The sequence below is a fragment of the Lynx rufus genome, unplaced genomic scaffold (genome assembly GCF_022079265.1).
Source record: "Lynx rufus isolate CCGP_SWC_20201006 ecotype Redwood Valley unplaced genomic scaffold, mLynRuf1.p SCAF_8, whole genome shotgun sequence".
Classification (NCBI taxonomy): Eukaryota; Metazoa; Chordata; class Mammalia; order Carnivora; family Felidae; genus Lynx; species Lynx rufus.
Genome location: NW_025814896.1, coordinates 3,419,025 through 3,434,920, shown reverse-complemented (window position 1 = coordinate 3,434,920; position 15,896 = coordinate 3,419,025). Strand labels below are relative to the sequence as shown.

The 15,896-nt window shown below is 49.1% G+C and overlaps 1 long non-coding RNA gene across 1 annotated transcript; it reads right to left on the bottom strand.

The window, feature by feature from the left end:
- Positions 1-4,431: 4,431 nt before the first annotated feature.
- LOC124504167 (uncharacterized) lies at positions 4,432-14,591 on the bottom strand. Its single transcript, XR_006960328.1, has 2 exons — positions 14,290-14,591; positions 4,432-5,023 (listed from the first exon to the last, which is right to left on the bottom strand). It is a non-coding gene; the product is annotated as an uncharacterized LOC124504167 (long non-coding RNA).
- Positions 14,592-15,896: the final 1,305 nt, after the last annotated feature.

The following is a 15,896-nucleotide window of genomic DNA, read 5'->3' as shown; positions in this document are numbered from 1 at the left end:
GAGGCCTCCCCAGATTTGCCTCTTCAGAATAATTTTACAAATGTCTGTTCCCAATTTTCCGCGTTGCCTGTCTTTCCCTGAGGACCGGGGCCGTCTGTGCTGACCCACACGTCTCCAGCCCCGGGCGCAGGGCCTCGTGTGCGGTGGGGCTCAGAGGGGATTTTTGCGGGTGAGGGAAGAAGTGGGTAGAGAGCGGCTTAGGAACAAATCCATGCAGATTCCCAGGGCTGCGTCCGAGCCCCGGTTCCACCTGACCGAACGGCCCTGGCAGACCCGGGGATCTGACCAGCCAGCGCCCCAGGGGGCTCAGGAACAGCACTACCCTGGGGACCCGCCCACGACCATCCCATGTCAGCGCCTGATGCGTCTGCACCTCTGAAGGTGGAGAGGTTCCACACCTGCTGTCATTGTCTCATCAGCACCCCGGGATGAAAATGCCTACCTGGCAGGATTAAGATGAGGATTAATTTGGTGAAAAAAAATATTTCAAAGCACTTATCGTTCACTTTCAGAACTTTCCTCCTCCTCTCTCCATGTTTCAGGTGGGGTTGTTATCGGATTGGCCCGAACCTGGTCAGCTCCCCTACCCTGCGCTTGGTCTGGGGATTGGCAAGTGACCCGAGCGAGCCAGGGAGAGTCTCTGGAGAGGGCTGATAGGGATGCTGGGTGTCTGTCCTTCCCCGGGTCCCTGGGCTTTGGGCTGATGGACCCGTGAGCGGGTGGTGGCCAGCCTTGCTCCATGGGGCCCACCGGACTGGGCTGCCGGTTCCGGAGATGGAGAAAGGTTGCGTGCCGATCACGTTGCTTAGACTTCTGCATCCAGCTTTGCCTGAAGCCCACACACCTTTTGTTTTTCCATTCCAAGGTCATGAGTGCTGTAATTCTTGTTAATGCAGTTCAGTTTGGTTTTTGCCACTTCCAGTCAAAAGGGTCCTGACTGAAACATTGTTTATCTCTCTCTTTACTCCTCCCCTCCTCCTCTGTTTGACTGCCTTCCTTCCCCTCCTTCCATGCTTCCTTCTCCCCCTGTGGAGTCTCCACTTTCCTCACTTGCTCGCCTGCACCCCAAATTTTCCTCATCTTCCTGTCCATTGACTGTTTCGATGGCACCCTCATGTAATGGAGATACTCCTGGACATTTTTTGTTTTTCTAAAGTTGATTTTTTTATTTTGAGAGAGAGAGAGAGAGAGAGAGAGCACAGTGGGGGAGAGGCAGAGAGAAGGAGAGACAGAATCCCAAGCAGGCTCTGTGGGCACAGAGCCTGATGCAGGGCTCGAACTCACAAACCTTGAGACCGTGACCTGAGCTGAGACCAAGAGTCAGATGAACCAACTGAACCACCCAGGTGCTCCATTCCTGGACAGTTAAAAGTTATAATCCAAAGCCCCTTTCAAGACTCCCAGGCTCACAGCTTTCTTAGGACGGCGCTGGGCAGTGCCGTCGACATCCGGGGTCAGGAGCCTGATATCCTTCAGCCCCAGTCCAAGCCACACTTCGCTGGCTTCTGCCTCAGTCTTGTTTTCAGGTACCACGAGGACCAACCTGTGCGCATCCCCCGTCCGGCTGTGTTTTGACCGTGGTCTCCAGCTCCTGCTCGTGGCTGACGTGGCCGAGGGCTGCAGGACCTCACCGGCTGGGGTGGACCCTGCCACCGTGGAGACGGGGCAGAGAACTAGCACAGCCTGCTGTTGGGTCTCTGGGTCTGGCAGTCCAGGGCTCCAGTGAACAATCACAGGCAGAGGATGTTCTGTGCCCCCCGGGGTCTCCTGAGCAGCAGGCGGTCTCATCAGCCAGTGAGGAGTTTGTGAATATTGACAGGGCTGACGTATTGTTCATCTGAGGAGCAGGGGTGAATAAGCCCAGTGATTTCCAGGATCCCAAACATGGGAAGCACGGCCTCAAGGGGCACAATTCATGGCTGGAGGGAAGACACCAATTGAGGGGTTTGGTTCCGACCGTCGACAGGGTTGTTTGCAAGCTCTGGGGAGAGCAGGTAATTGTCTCCAGGCACAGTGGCCTGGGTCCCCGGTGCAGTTATCCCCACCGCGCTCACAGCCGATCTCTTCCAAAGGGGGCTGCTGGAAGTGAGTCGGCACAACCGGCCTCCGCTCGCCACAGATGGCTAACAGGCCTCATGATAATAGCGGCCACATCTCCGGTTTACGGTGCGCTCACCGTGGTCCTGCCATGTTACATCCGTGATCTTCGCCTCCCCAGATTCAGTCGTTCAAATACCACCTTGCTATGTTTGGGTAACACTTTTTTTTTTTTTAAACCCAACTAATTTTTTCCCTTACGTTAAATGTACCTGAAAAGTAAACCTCTCAAATCTCCTCTAAAGGGAAAACTAGCAGCCCTTGCTGTGAATGGGAGAAAACCATAAAAAGTCAGAGGTAAAAAATGGAGAGATGAGTGGTTTCCGGTCTGGCACGTAAGCAGCTGAAAGACGGCGCTCTGTCCTCACAAGTCAAACACAGAGCAGACTGAAAAATCAATAGCTCTTTTCAGGCCCATCCGAGGAGTGAAGTTTCAGGAAAGTGCCTGCCCCACAAACTGGAGACGCCGACAGGCCCGAACAGAGAGACACAGCCTCCGCCAAGCAGAAACCCACGGTCAACAACTGCACAGCGGCCAGACCCAGGGCTGGGAAACCTGAACTTGAATTGCAAAATTGCCGGAGGCTCAGTGCGGACGAGCCTGAGAGAGAAAAACTCCAGGACAACCCGGTCGTCAGGGCCCTGATGCTTTTGTGAATCTTACCTACAGGAGCGTGACCAGGTTGTCACAGTGAATATCAGAAATATCCCTTGTTTCTGGCGGGGGAAGAGGAAGAAGAACCATTTTGAAATACACCGCGTTCTTTTACACGAGGTCTGCCCTCGGCAGGAACCAGTTAACCAGAGCCTAACGTGCTGGGGTTTACCAGAGCCTAGCTGACCTACTGGAAGGGAAACACCCAACTCCAGCCCACAGTAGCCATCCTGTCCCACCTAGAGGGAGAGAAAAAAAGCCAGAGAAACCCTTGTGAAGTTCACAGTCCGGAGCTGAAGCTCATCAAAGATGGAGACCTAATCACAGGCTATAGGTTGCTTTCCTTCCCCACACCTGACAGCAGCATTACTAACGGCCTGTTCACTGCACTGTCTTCAACATCATGTATGGCCATCAAGAAAAAACTGCAAGACATACTTGAAGGCAAAAAAACACAATTAGAGAAGACAGAGAAAGTATCAGAACAAGACTCAGATGTGGCAGGGATGTTGGAATTACAAAACCAGGAACTTAAAACAACACTGGTTAATGGACCAGGTAGATGGTGTGCAAGAACAGATGGGCAATGTGAGCAGAGACGGAAATTCTACGAAAGAACCCGGAAGAAATTCTAGAGACAAAACCCACTGTAACCGAAACGAAGAATGTCCTTGACAGACTTATGAGTAGAGTGGACACAGCGAAGGAGAGAACCTCCAAGCTGAGTGCATGTCAACAGAAACAGCCAAACTTAAAAGCAAAGAAAAAAAAAAGATTAAAGAAACCCTCACAGGATACCCAAAGACTAAGGCACAACTGCAAATACACGAAACAGGAATTCCAGAAGGAGAAGAGAGAAAGGAGCAGAAGAAATATTTGAAACCATAATGACTCAGAATTTCCCCCAAATGAGTGTCAGACGGAGAACCCCAGATCCAGAAAGCTCAAAGAACACAGAGCTGAATAAAGTGCCTTGAGAAGACAATATCTGGGCACACCGTTTCCAATTACAGAAAATCAAAGGTAAAGGAAAAATCCTGAACGAAGCCCAGGAGAAAACCACGATGCCTACATAGATGCAAAGGTAGAATCATATCCCGCTTGTTCTCAAAGCAACGCAAACAGGAGAGGGAAGGACTTGAAGTGTTGAGAGAAGAAAAATCAAAACGCCAACCTCAGAATCTGTGCCTCGTGAAATTATCCTTCAAAAGGGAAGGAGAAATAAAGGCTCCCTCAGTCACACAAAAACTGAGGAAGCCTGTTGCCATAGCCCTGCCTTCCAGAGATGTGAAAAGACGTTCTTTAGAAAGGGGGAAAGTAATACAGGTCAGAGACTCGGATCTGCGGAAAGGAAGGAAGAGCATGAAAGGAGGGACAAGCAAAGATAGAATAAAAACCTTCCTCTTTCTTATTCTTAATTGATCTGACAACAGTTTCTTCAAAACTAGTAACAGCAACCCTGTGTTCAATCGTGTGTCTGTGCGTACTTGCGTGTCAGTGACAAGGACAGCAGCAACGACATGGGACAGGGGGCAGGAGTTAGATGCCTCTGCGGTATTGCTCTACCCGGAGAAAGTGAACTTGCATTAGTTGTAAATGCGTATCGGAAATTCTAGAGAAGCTACTAAAAATAGTAAAACAAAGGGGTATATCTGATATGTTAAGAAAAGAGAGATGTGGAAGGATAGAAAATGTTTACTTAAAACCACCGAAGGCAGAAAGAGTACAAGACAAAAGCAGGCACCATGAACAAGGGTAACAAACAGGAAGCCGTTAAAATATGGTAGCTGTTACGCCAACTCCATCCGTAGTCACTTTAAATATCGATGGTCTAACTGGACCAATTCGAAGACAGAGATGATCAGAGTGGATCAAGAAACCTGACCCAACTACATGTTGTCTACGAGACACATCACACATCTATCGAAACGGCCCAAATCCAGAACCCTGACGACACCAGATGCCGGCGCGGGTGTGGGGCCTCCGGAGCTCTTCATCCGTTGCTGGTGTGAGTGCAAAATGGCACAGCCTCTTTGGAAGACAGTTTGGCAGTTTCTTCCCAAACTAAACATACTCCTGCCATGTGATCCAGCAACCACTCTCCGTGGTATTTACCCAAAGGAGTTGAACACTTATGTTCACGCAAACACCTGCACGTGATGTTCATAGCAGCTTTTTTCATAATCGCCCAGACTTGGAAGCAACCAGGATGTCCTTCGGCGGGTGATGGATAAAGCGCAGTCCATCCAAACAATGGAATAGTGTTCAGGGCTGAAAAGAAACGAGCCATTGAGCCATGAAAAGACATGCAGGAATCTTAAATGCTTACCACTAAGTGCAAGACGTGAAAGGAGCCAGTCTTGCTACATATTGCGTGTCAGTATGTATGACAACGATGTGACTTTCTGGAAAAGGCAAAACTATGGAGCCAGGAAAAGATCTGTGGTTGCCAGAAATTAGGGGGAGGGAGGGATGAATAGGCAGAGTACAGAGGATTTTTAGGGCAGAAACTACCCTGTAGGTACAGTCGTTGTAGGTACACATGATTATATACCTGTCCAAGACCAGTGAAGGTACAATAGCAACGTGGCCCTAACGTAAACTCTGGACTTTGACGCGTCAATCTAGGATCGTCAGTCACAGCAAGTGGCCCTGGCTGGTGGGGGTGGTGATAACAGGGAGGCCGTGGGGTGGGGGGACAACAGGTATGTGGCAAATCTACTCAATTCCACCTTCCACTTGGTTTTGCTGTGAATATAAAACTACTCTAAAAAATGAAGTCTACTTAAAAAAATATACATATAATATATAACTGAATGATGGTTGATAGTGTTGCCTGCCCGGGACTCTGAGCTGAGCCCTGCATCTGTTACAAGGGGACTTGGCGAGTGGTGGGGGTGCGGTAAAGACATGCAGATACCAAAGTGAGACTTACTTTTTTTTAATGTTTATTTTTGAGGAGGGGGGAGGGGCAGAGAGAGGGGGAGACACAGAATCCGAAGCAGGCTCCAGGCTCCGAGCTGTCAGCACAGCGCCCGACGCGGGGCTCGAACTCACCAACTGCGAGATCATGACCTGAGCCGAAGTCGGACGCCCAACCGACTGAGCCACCCAGGTGCCCGGAGATTTTCTTGTTTTCTGTTGCCAGAGGCACAGAAGGGGGCTTCGCAAAAAGAGAGTCACTTGTTACCATGTCGCTGTTGTGGCCCCTCAGAAGGTCGCCTGCAGCGCTCAGAGCTACATGCCCCACGTTCTGCTTTGTCTGTCTTGCTTCGCGTCTACCCCTCGACTTGGACACAGTGTCCATTTCAGAGATGAAGGACGTTCAGAGTGGAGGTCCGTCCTGGAGTGCTGTGGGCTGACATCACACTGAGGGGGGACACTGAGGCCCACTGAGTGTCGGGCCCTTGCCGGGGCTCCCCTGGCAGGGAGCAGGAGCAGGGCTCCTGGTGCGGGGAGCACACTCACGAACCACTCCGGAGCATAGTTCACTGTTGTGTCAGCGATCAGTCGTGTGGTCTCCGCGTGGCTGGGTCCTCGAGAGCCCAGCAGCGGACGTGTCTCTGACCAGTGCAGCAGAAAGGGGTCTGGGGCCTGCGGGGTGCACAAGCTTTGGTGCAGCCGCTGGAGAAATGGGCCTAGAAAAGCAGAGGAGGAGCCCCTGGTGGCGGGAGGAGTCAGAGCACGGCCAGCGGCCTTTTCTCCTGTCCTGGGGTCTCGAGGGTGGGGACAAGCAGTTCTGATTGGCCTGCTCAGGTCACGCACCCGTGCCCTGGGAAGGTGGGCTCCCTGTTTGGATGGCAGGTAGCAGGACCTCCCGCAGCGCAGGAGGGGTGACTCCTTGCAAGGAAATCAGGGTGCTGTCATCAAAGACTCGGAGGCCCAAATTGCAGCAGGTTCCCACAGCACCCACTGGGGGTGCCAGCCCATGGCCAGGGGCCTGCCTTCCGTCCCACCACAGTAAGAAGCCCTAGCCTGAAGGGCTCGCCCTGGCTCTCTCTGCACTGGCTCCAGGAGAGACATCCTGGGTTGGGCATATCATCTCCGAGCAGGGGTAGGGGGCTCAGAAAGGTCTAGCCCAGCTCCCGGGGCTCTCTGTGGTCTCAGAGCCCCTCCAGGTTTGACACCTGCACACCTTCTACGCCCCCGAGGCCCAGCGCAGCCTCCACACTGGCGTGCCCCTCAGCAAATTCTCTTCAGGTGGCCTCCCCTCTCTGGTGCCCCCTCTTCCAGGGCAAGCCTAGCTCAAAACAACAAGACACAAGGGGAACCTCATCCCCACTGTTTAAAGAATGCATTAGCAGGGTGCGTGGGGGGCTCAGTCCGTTAAGCATCGGACTCCTGATTTTGGCTCAGGTCATGATCTCACTGTTCATGGGTTTGAGTCCTGCGTCGGGTTCTGTGCTGACAGCATGGAGCCTGCCTGGGATTCTAACTCTCTCTCCCTCTCTCTCTGCCCCTCCCTCATTCACGTTCTCTCCCTCTCTCTCAAAACAAATAAATAAACTTAAAAAAAATAATGCATTATTGTATCGTATCTTTTCCAATAATAGTTTTCATTAAATTAAACCCGCAGCACATACATTCCTGGGAATGGCTGGTAGGTTAAATGTGGCAGAAATGTGCTGGAATTTCTTTAGAAATCAGCCTGTTGGCTTTTGAAGAGTGGCTGGTGATCAAGGGCACAGGCTATCGAGTTAGGCTGCGAGGGGTGGTTTAAACCCAGGCTCTGCCCCTGGTGGCTGTGTGACTTTGACCAAGAGACATCTCCTCCCTGGGCATCGGCTTCCCCATCTGAGTAACGCAGACAATACCGATTCCTACTATCTGGCTTGTTGTGAAGGTCAAATAAATTCACGTAACATTCAACAAGCTTAGCTCCAAACATGGAGGTGCACGTGGGCCATTCCTGGAGCAGCAGAGACCCGGCCAGAAGCTCGCTGACTGAGGTCAGACTGTCATGTGTAGGCAGAAGGGCAAGACCGAAGCGGGAAACACGTCTTAGCAAAGCTGGTTATTTCTTTAAGACTAAGAGCAGGGATAAGCTGTCCTAACCTCCCCCACTCTCCTTGCTTTGTTTTTTTTTCATCTGGCAAATAGAGGGTCTCCTTTGCACTCTATTTCCTAATACAGTAACCTCTGTCATCCTAAATGTAAACACACCCAGCCAGCACAGACAAGCACTTGCTTCCTGCACACTGCTTCTAGAAGAACAGGATGAGGGAGGGTCACCAGGTGAGAGCAGCAAATGCTCCAGAAGGCAGAGCAGGGTTCGGCCCAAAGGCCCCTCAGGTTCAGTCCACTTGCTCCTGCCTCGTTAGACTGTTGTCTGTTCATTCATTCACTGGTTTAGTGAGAGCCGTGTGGAAGTCAGGGACCTTGCCTTATGGGACTTACGTGAAGAGGAGGCAGGGTGGACCAGGAACCATGCAGTGTGTCGGTGCTGAGATGTGCCAACTTACTGAGGACTCTGGGAGGGGGCACAGAGAAGGCCCTGATTCCAGGAAGGCTTCCTCTGGGAGATGTGTACAGATAGAGAAATGAAGAACAAGGGAAAGATGTCAGCCTGGCAAAGGGCTAAGGGGTGTGCACAAAAGTCTGTAACAGCGTGGAGTCAGAGAAGGCACAGTAACTATAAAATTGAAAGAATCATCTTTCCATGGCTGAAAACCAATTATTTGGGCATATAATATGTCCCTGGGAAACCTCCGTTCGATCCAGCTCCCCAGGCCTGTCTAAAGGTAGCTGCCCCACAGCACCCCAAACTTCTCCAGCCCCAGCTCAGCTTCTCAGTGCCTTAATTTCCCTTGCACCATCGTCAGACCATTTGGAGATGCTCTTGGCCTTGTTCTCTTTCTGGTACCTTTGTCTGCTCTCCATCTGGGATGTGGAGATCTTGAGGACAGGACTCGATCTCATCCCTTCTCCACATGCCCCTCTTCATGACTGAGCTCAGAATAGGCCCAACAAATGAGCAGCCGATGGCCACACTCCTTGTGCATTAGAGGCATCAGACCAGAAACCTTGGCAATGTCTGCACTGTGGCTCGTGATCCAGAATTCAGGATATGCTCTTGTGCCAGTCTCCCTTTAACCTCAGGTGTGTTGACTCTTGTGTCTGTCGGTCCCTTTACCTTCTGTTTCACCCAGACTGATGCTAGCCCATGCTGTGGTGGCACATTAACTGTAAATCATAATGGCTTAGCACACAGTCTACTTCTAACTCATGGAATGAGCACAACACATGTATTCACACATGCAGGGAGACTCTATAGTCAGCTGGAGACACGGTCTGATGAAGGAGTCACCATCATGTCGCTGCACCAGCTGGGGCACGGGGGTCTCTCTGGTTGCCGTGACAAAGGAAGAGAGACCTGGGGCATCATTTCCCATCTTGACTCTTCCATGCTTTGCTTCCATCAATTTTGCTTGCAGCCTATTAGGCAGAATAAGGCGTACGGTGCTAACCAAAATGGGGGCTGGGGAGGTAGGGGTGCAAATGGATATGTGGTGTGTGGTAAATGTCTTGGCCACAGCATCTCATTTCTCTGCTCAAACACTCCTTAAGACTCCCAATGCACATGCATTCTTTTTGTCTTTCTGCATCCATTCCCTCCACTTTTGGTATTGGGCCATGGATATGCAGTTGGGTCTCCATCTACAATCCTGCGGAGGGTCCTGGCTATCAGGCTGCTTTGAGATCCCCATGCCATGAAGTGGATGTTTAATCCTGTCTGCAAGGTATGGGTTTGACTTTCACCATCGAAGGATATTTTGGCTAGGTATGGAATTCTAGGTTGGCGTTTGTTTCCTTCCAGGAGGTATTATTCTATTGTCTTCTGGCTTCCCTTGCTTTCCTTGAGTTCATCTGTACTTTTACTGTTGCCTCTTTGAAGGTAATAGGACTTTTCTTCTGGCTGTTTTTAACATTTACTCTTGGTCTGTGGCTTTCAACAGTATTACTATTACTATCATGCCTTGGTTTTGTTTTAGTTGTATTTATCTTATATATATGGGATTATAACTGATTCTTGGATTTACGGTTTGATGCATTTCATCAGTTATAAAAACCTCAGGTTTTATCTCTTCAAATATATCTTCTGCCTTTTTCCTCTTATACCAAAACTTTGATTACATTTATATTACTTTTCTGCCATGGCCCATATATCACTTACAATTTCTATTTTCTCCTTCTTTTTACCTTGATTCTTTAGTCTGGATAGCTCTTCTGACACATATTCCAGTTCACAAATTCCCTCTTTGGTTGTTAAGCTCATTTCTTGCACTCTTAAACTAATTTATTATACTTTTCAGTTCTGTAATTTCCATTTGCTTCCTTTTTTACAGGTTCCAGTTCTATGATTGATCTTGTCTTTTAATTCTTTCCAGATATTGATCATATTATTTTAAAATATCTCCATTATTTGGATTTCCTGAGGATCTGATTTATTGTCTGCTTCCCCAACCTCCCCCCTTTTTTGGTCACAGTTTGGCCTTTAAAATGCCTGGTTATTTTTGATTGAGTGTTAGGCATTGTTAAATGAAAATTTCTTGAGTTCCTGTGCAGTTTTTTTGAATGATGTTATCTTCCTTCAGAAAGGAATCAATTATATTTTTGGCAAGCCGCTATCCCAGAGGAATGTACCTCACATGATTATGGTTTGATATAATTTGAAGCTGACTTTCATCTCTCTTGAGCATGACTGTTGTCCAGTCAACCCTTACCCTTAAGGTAAAGCCTGTCCAAGTCCCAGTCCCAAATTCAGGAGTATTTCTCAAAATTTCTTCTTAGCAGTCCTTGAATTTTAATATTTGTCCCCTGGCCTTAGGAGAATGTTGTAAACTCTATTCTACTTCTTAGCCTTTTAGTTGTTGATTTTGGAACTGGCAATTGCCTCTAGGGGAAATGAGATACCTGATGCTCAGTTCCCATCTCATGGTTTCTTTCTCTCCCAGATTCTGCCTCACATAGTCTCACTGCTTTCTTAACTCATTGATGCCTTCGGACAAATATTTTGAAATTTTTTGTCCAGATTTTCTTACACAGTAAACCTTGGATTTTGAGTAACTTGTTCTGCAAATGTTCCACATGATGAGTAAACGTTTCTAATAAATCTTAACTTGATAAATGAGCAATGTCTTGCAATAAGAGTAAGATATGCTACTGAATGTCACAGGATCACAACTGAGCCAATGATTCTCTCTCTCTCTCTCTCTCTCTCTCTCTCTCTCTCTGAAGGACTGTGGGTGATCAGCTCCTCTGCTTGGATGCTTGGTCTCAGGCAGGAATATGTTTGTCAGAAATCAGTGATTTTTCAGGATATCGGAAGGTGCCCACAACTGGCACTAGTGTATTTTTTGTCACTTCAAAGTACCTGTGGACAGTCATTTGTCTTTCCATATAAAATTTAAGCTTAGGAATGCTTTGCTTCATTCTAGGTCAGGCTGCCTGTGGCTCTAGACCCTTTCCTCTGCTGCCTTATTGCCAGTTACATTGAATACAGTATATGACAAGAGTTTATGATCATACTGTAGTCAACATCCATGTGAGTGTATACAATGGCCCCATGCAGAAAAAGATTCTATTGAGCCAATAGATGGCAGTGACTCCATTAGTGATACTGGAAGTTGTCCTATACAATAACCCTCCTCTCTCTTGTCTCTCACACAAGCCATGAAGGTTTTCAAAGGTAAGTGCAGGTTAACTTTATTTTTCTTTTATTTTGTATTTTATTTATTATTTTTTATTCTATATTGTATTGTAATCATTTTAAATGAATACTTTTGGGTTGTTGAATGAATCATGAGTTTGCATTATTTCATACGGGGAAATTTGCTTTGGTATACAAGCGCTTTGGATTACAAGCATGCTTCTGGAACAAATTATGCTTGCAAAGCAAGGTTTGACTGTATTTTAAGTAAGAGGATTGGTTCAAAGATCTTAGCCTGCTGGAAGGAAAACTCCACTCCTCCAAATTGTATACGTTAAAATTGGAAGCAACTTAAACCCAACAATAAAATATTCGTTGTAATACGAATATTTTGGATACATGGATAGTATACATGGATATACATGGATAGTATATTCCATGTAAGTGGAATACACTATCATTAAAAATGTTGGGGCACCCGAGTGGCTCAGTTGGTTGAGCATCTGACTCTCGGTTTCAGCTCAGGTATGATCTCACAGTTCGTGGGTTCAAGCCCCGTATCGGGCTTTGCACCAACAATGCAGAGCCTGCGTGGGATTCTCTCTCCCTCTCTCTCTTCCCCTCCCCTGCTTGTGTGTGCTCATGTGCACTCTCTCACACAGAATAAATAAGTAAACATTAACAAAATTTTTAAAAATGGCAAAACTTCTTGTTACACTAGAATACTAACAATGATATTTTGAAGGAAAATCAGAATATACTTTTCAAACATTATCCTAGTTTTGTGAAAACAACAAAATATCTATGTGAGCATAGATAGATGACTAGAAACAAAGTAAAATATGCCCTGAGGATATATTACTTCTAGCTAAGCCAAAAACTTAGGAAAAATAATTAAATTTGCTTCAGGCATGCATCATTTGCTGGACCATTTCTTCAGTATCCGCCCCACCCCCGCCATATCCCAGCAGCACATGTGTCCTCAGGGAGTCCACTACTACTTGGTAAGTGTCCTTGATCATTTCATACCAATAATCTTTGTTTCCCTGATTTTTTTGTATCTGAATTTGGGGTGTTAGGGGGCTGGCTGTGTCTCCTGAAGCCGTCGTCTGCAGCCAAGGTGTCTTACCTACTTCTCATTGGTACCTGTTGAGGAATGTTTATGGAAAGGTCATTGTTTGCCAATCACCACACTCATTGTACCAGATTATGAAGCGTCTGTGCTGGAAGGGAGCTTGGAGATCCTTTAACTAAGTGAAACATTCTGCATAAGACACACACACACACACACACACACACACACACACACACACCAGCTGGGCTGCTCTCCATGAAGAATGTCTGTGCGTGTGTGTAGGGGCGATTTCCACTCACCCTTGTGGTCTTCCACCTGCCCAGGGAAGGTCTGTGGACCCTACTGTTAGGTATAAAACACAAGTGCTTCCAGGCCCCTCTCTGTATAAGTGGGACCCTTAGTCCCCCACCAACCAGGCGAGGTAATGCATTCTCTCCTCAACGCGGGACACTTCTGTATTACCCCATGTCTCACAAGGAGCATCCATGACTTATTTAATTTTTGCATCTGCCAGCAGAGTATAATCAACACAAGGGCAGGGACCCTGTTCATCCTGCTCACTACAGCCTCCCAGGACCATGTCCTGAGGCTAGCAAGTTACCAGTCTCTCTGCATCTGTTCCCTCACTTGTAAAATGGGGGTGAGTTAATGGGGGTACTTCGCAGGGTCTCACGAGAAGGCAAGAGTCACCATATGCAAAGTGCTTAGAACAGCAGCTGGTGTAGAGTAAGTGCTACCTGTCACCTGCTGATGCTGTTACTAGGGTCATAAGAGCGGGGTCTCTTGCCTTCTGCATCCAGGATGGTCACCCGTCATAAAAACTCTGGCTTCTGACTCTAAGAGCTTCAGTAAGCTGACGAGGAACCATACCCCTCTCCCCACGATGGGTCCCCGTACTCTTGCTTTCCTTAGCAGGCTGTCTCTGCAGACAGTGCCTCAGATGCTGACTCACTTCCCTCTTTTTGCCTCAGCGAGGCTGGTCACTGGGTTTCTCCATCATTTTCCGGGGTGTTAATTGAGCAGGAAAGCTTGGTTTCCTGTTCACTTCCTGCTGAGCCCCAGGCCCCTGCTGGACCTTGTGAAACCCCAGTGCATGGCCACACCCAGCAATGCAGACTATGCGCAGAAGTCCACAGTGTCCAAGTCACCTGCCCTGGGAATGAAACACTGAGAGAAAGAGCATCGCCCCAGTGGGTCAAGCTAAACCCAGTTGTCATCATGGCCCCAGGGGCTAGAAACCTGCTTTGCAGCTGTTTGGCTAATGGTCAATGTTCACAACGTAGTGCAAAAGCCATTTAGCACCTTTAAAGAAATTAGAAATGGGTTTTTCACGTGTGGCGGTGCTGAAAATTGCGAATAATGACAGAATTATTAAGAACAGCCTTCCTGGCCTCGCGTTCCTAATTGCCTCTGGTCTGTAAAGCTGAAAAATAAGCACCGTAGAATCCAAATGTGCAGCCGTCTTGGAAGCCTAGGAGAATGGCTCCTGGTTCTTTTGTTTATTGGGTGTGAGAGTGCTGTCTGGGTGGAGAGGTGCTGTGGGGATGAGAGCAGAGAGCTGGGAGCCGGGGGCCCTGGTTCCTGCCTGGTTCTGCTCTCATCTCCCTAAGGAGGCAGTTTGAACTGATAAAGGCAAAAGGGGTCTGTATGGTGACCTTCCAGGCCCCTCCCTCCCCTACCCCCCCGCCGCCGGTGGCTCTGCAGGTGGCCAGCTTTGTACAGGGGAGCCAAGTTGACTAGATTTCTTCCTGCAGGACTTCCCAGAGCCTTTAGTAGAGTTGCAATGATGGGTAACATTTATTAAGCACTCACCCGGAGCCATCCCAGGGCTGGAAGCTTTGCACCTGTCCTCACTTGTCTTTATCAGCAGGTGTAGAGGAGCTGCTGGGGCGTAGAGGTCACAAACAACTGCTTTTCCATTCCCAGGGCTTGTGAGCAGAAGCGTCGGTCTGCACTGTGGATCTGACCACAGAACCTGTGCTCTAGTCCTTACACTGCCTCTCTGTCCTGTCCAGAGACCCTTGCATGCAACCCTGAAACCGTGAAGTCCAGCGCTGTCTTCCACTTCATCTTCTCTGGGCCTCTGAATGCATGAGGGCGGGATTCCTCTCCTCCGTCCTCCACTCCCCAAGCCCCTCCCCCAACTGTACAACCGGGGCCATTAGCTTGTGCAGTGGTAGAATTTGCCCGCAAGTGCCTCACTGCTTCGGTTCAAATCTTGGCTTTCTCACCTGGCTATGCAGCTTTGGGCAAGTTACTTAACCTCTCTGAGCCTTAACAGCCCCAGCTGTAAGTAGTGCTCCTTAATCATAGGTTTGATACTGTTAATAGAGTTAATAATATATGTAAAATGCAGAAAAGTCATGGGACTAGGGCCAGGCGACTTTCCCCACCCACCTGGGGCCCAGAGTCTGCCCTACTCAAGGGATGGGTCAGCCAGGCTCCTGGCTTTTGCCCAGAGAGAAATGAAGTTGGCGATGAATTACTTCTTCCCAGAAGGAACAAAAGCACCCGTGAGACTGGAAAATAAACCCCTCTTCTCTGGTGCACTTTAATGAGTGGCCAGCAGATGGCAGGAGCGAGCTAGGGACGGGGCCGGTGCCCCAACTGTGGGGCTGTAGCAGCAGCCCTGAAAATCCCGTGGTGTTTGGTGGTCGTATTAAGAGATCTACAGTGTGAGCGCTCTCCTTTATTTGAGGCTGGATTCCACACAGACTCGGCACTGGCTTTGTGGCTGGCACAGACCGAGGGCCCAGGGGCTCCCACCGCCAGCCTCATGCAGAGAGGACTGGCCACTCGTCTCTGCTCCCTGACCGCAGAGACCTTCCTGGCCGGTGCGCCAAGGCCTGGGGACGGGCGTGGTGACAGCGTGTCCCTGTCATGAAACTGGGGGTCGTTGATTGTAACTCACGTCCACAAGGACAGTTCTGGGGATGTCATTTCGCAGGTATTTATGGAACGTGGACTGTATGCCTGCCCCCTTCCGGGGTTTGGGGACACAGGGTGAAAAAGCACACATTAGGTCCATGCCTGACAGGGAGCTCACGTTCCAGTGGGAGAGACAGAAAACGACTGGTGAGCAGTTAGGATACTGTGGGACTGAGCCAGGTGCAGAAGGAAAACCAGATAGGGGAAGAGGCGGCCAGGGGCTTCTGAGGGACTTTACGGGGGGGCCAGGGAAAGCTGGGCCTGGGAAGGACAGTCCAGGCAGGGGGAGACCAGGGCAAACCCCGGGTGAGGGCTGGGCTTCCACTGTTTCAGACCTAGAAAGGAGGCCTGTGTGGCTGAGCTGAATGCGTGAGGGGGAGGGGAGGGGGCAGGGGCGTGGTCACCTGCAGGCAGGGTCGAGGCTGGGATGCCGCTCGGTAGAAAATGTGAGATTGCCCAAATGGCCAGATGCAGAGATTTCCATGGTTCAG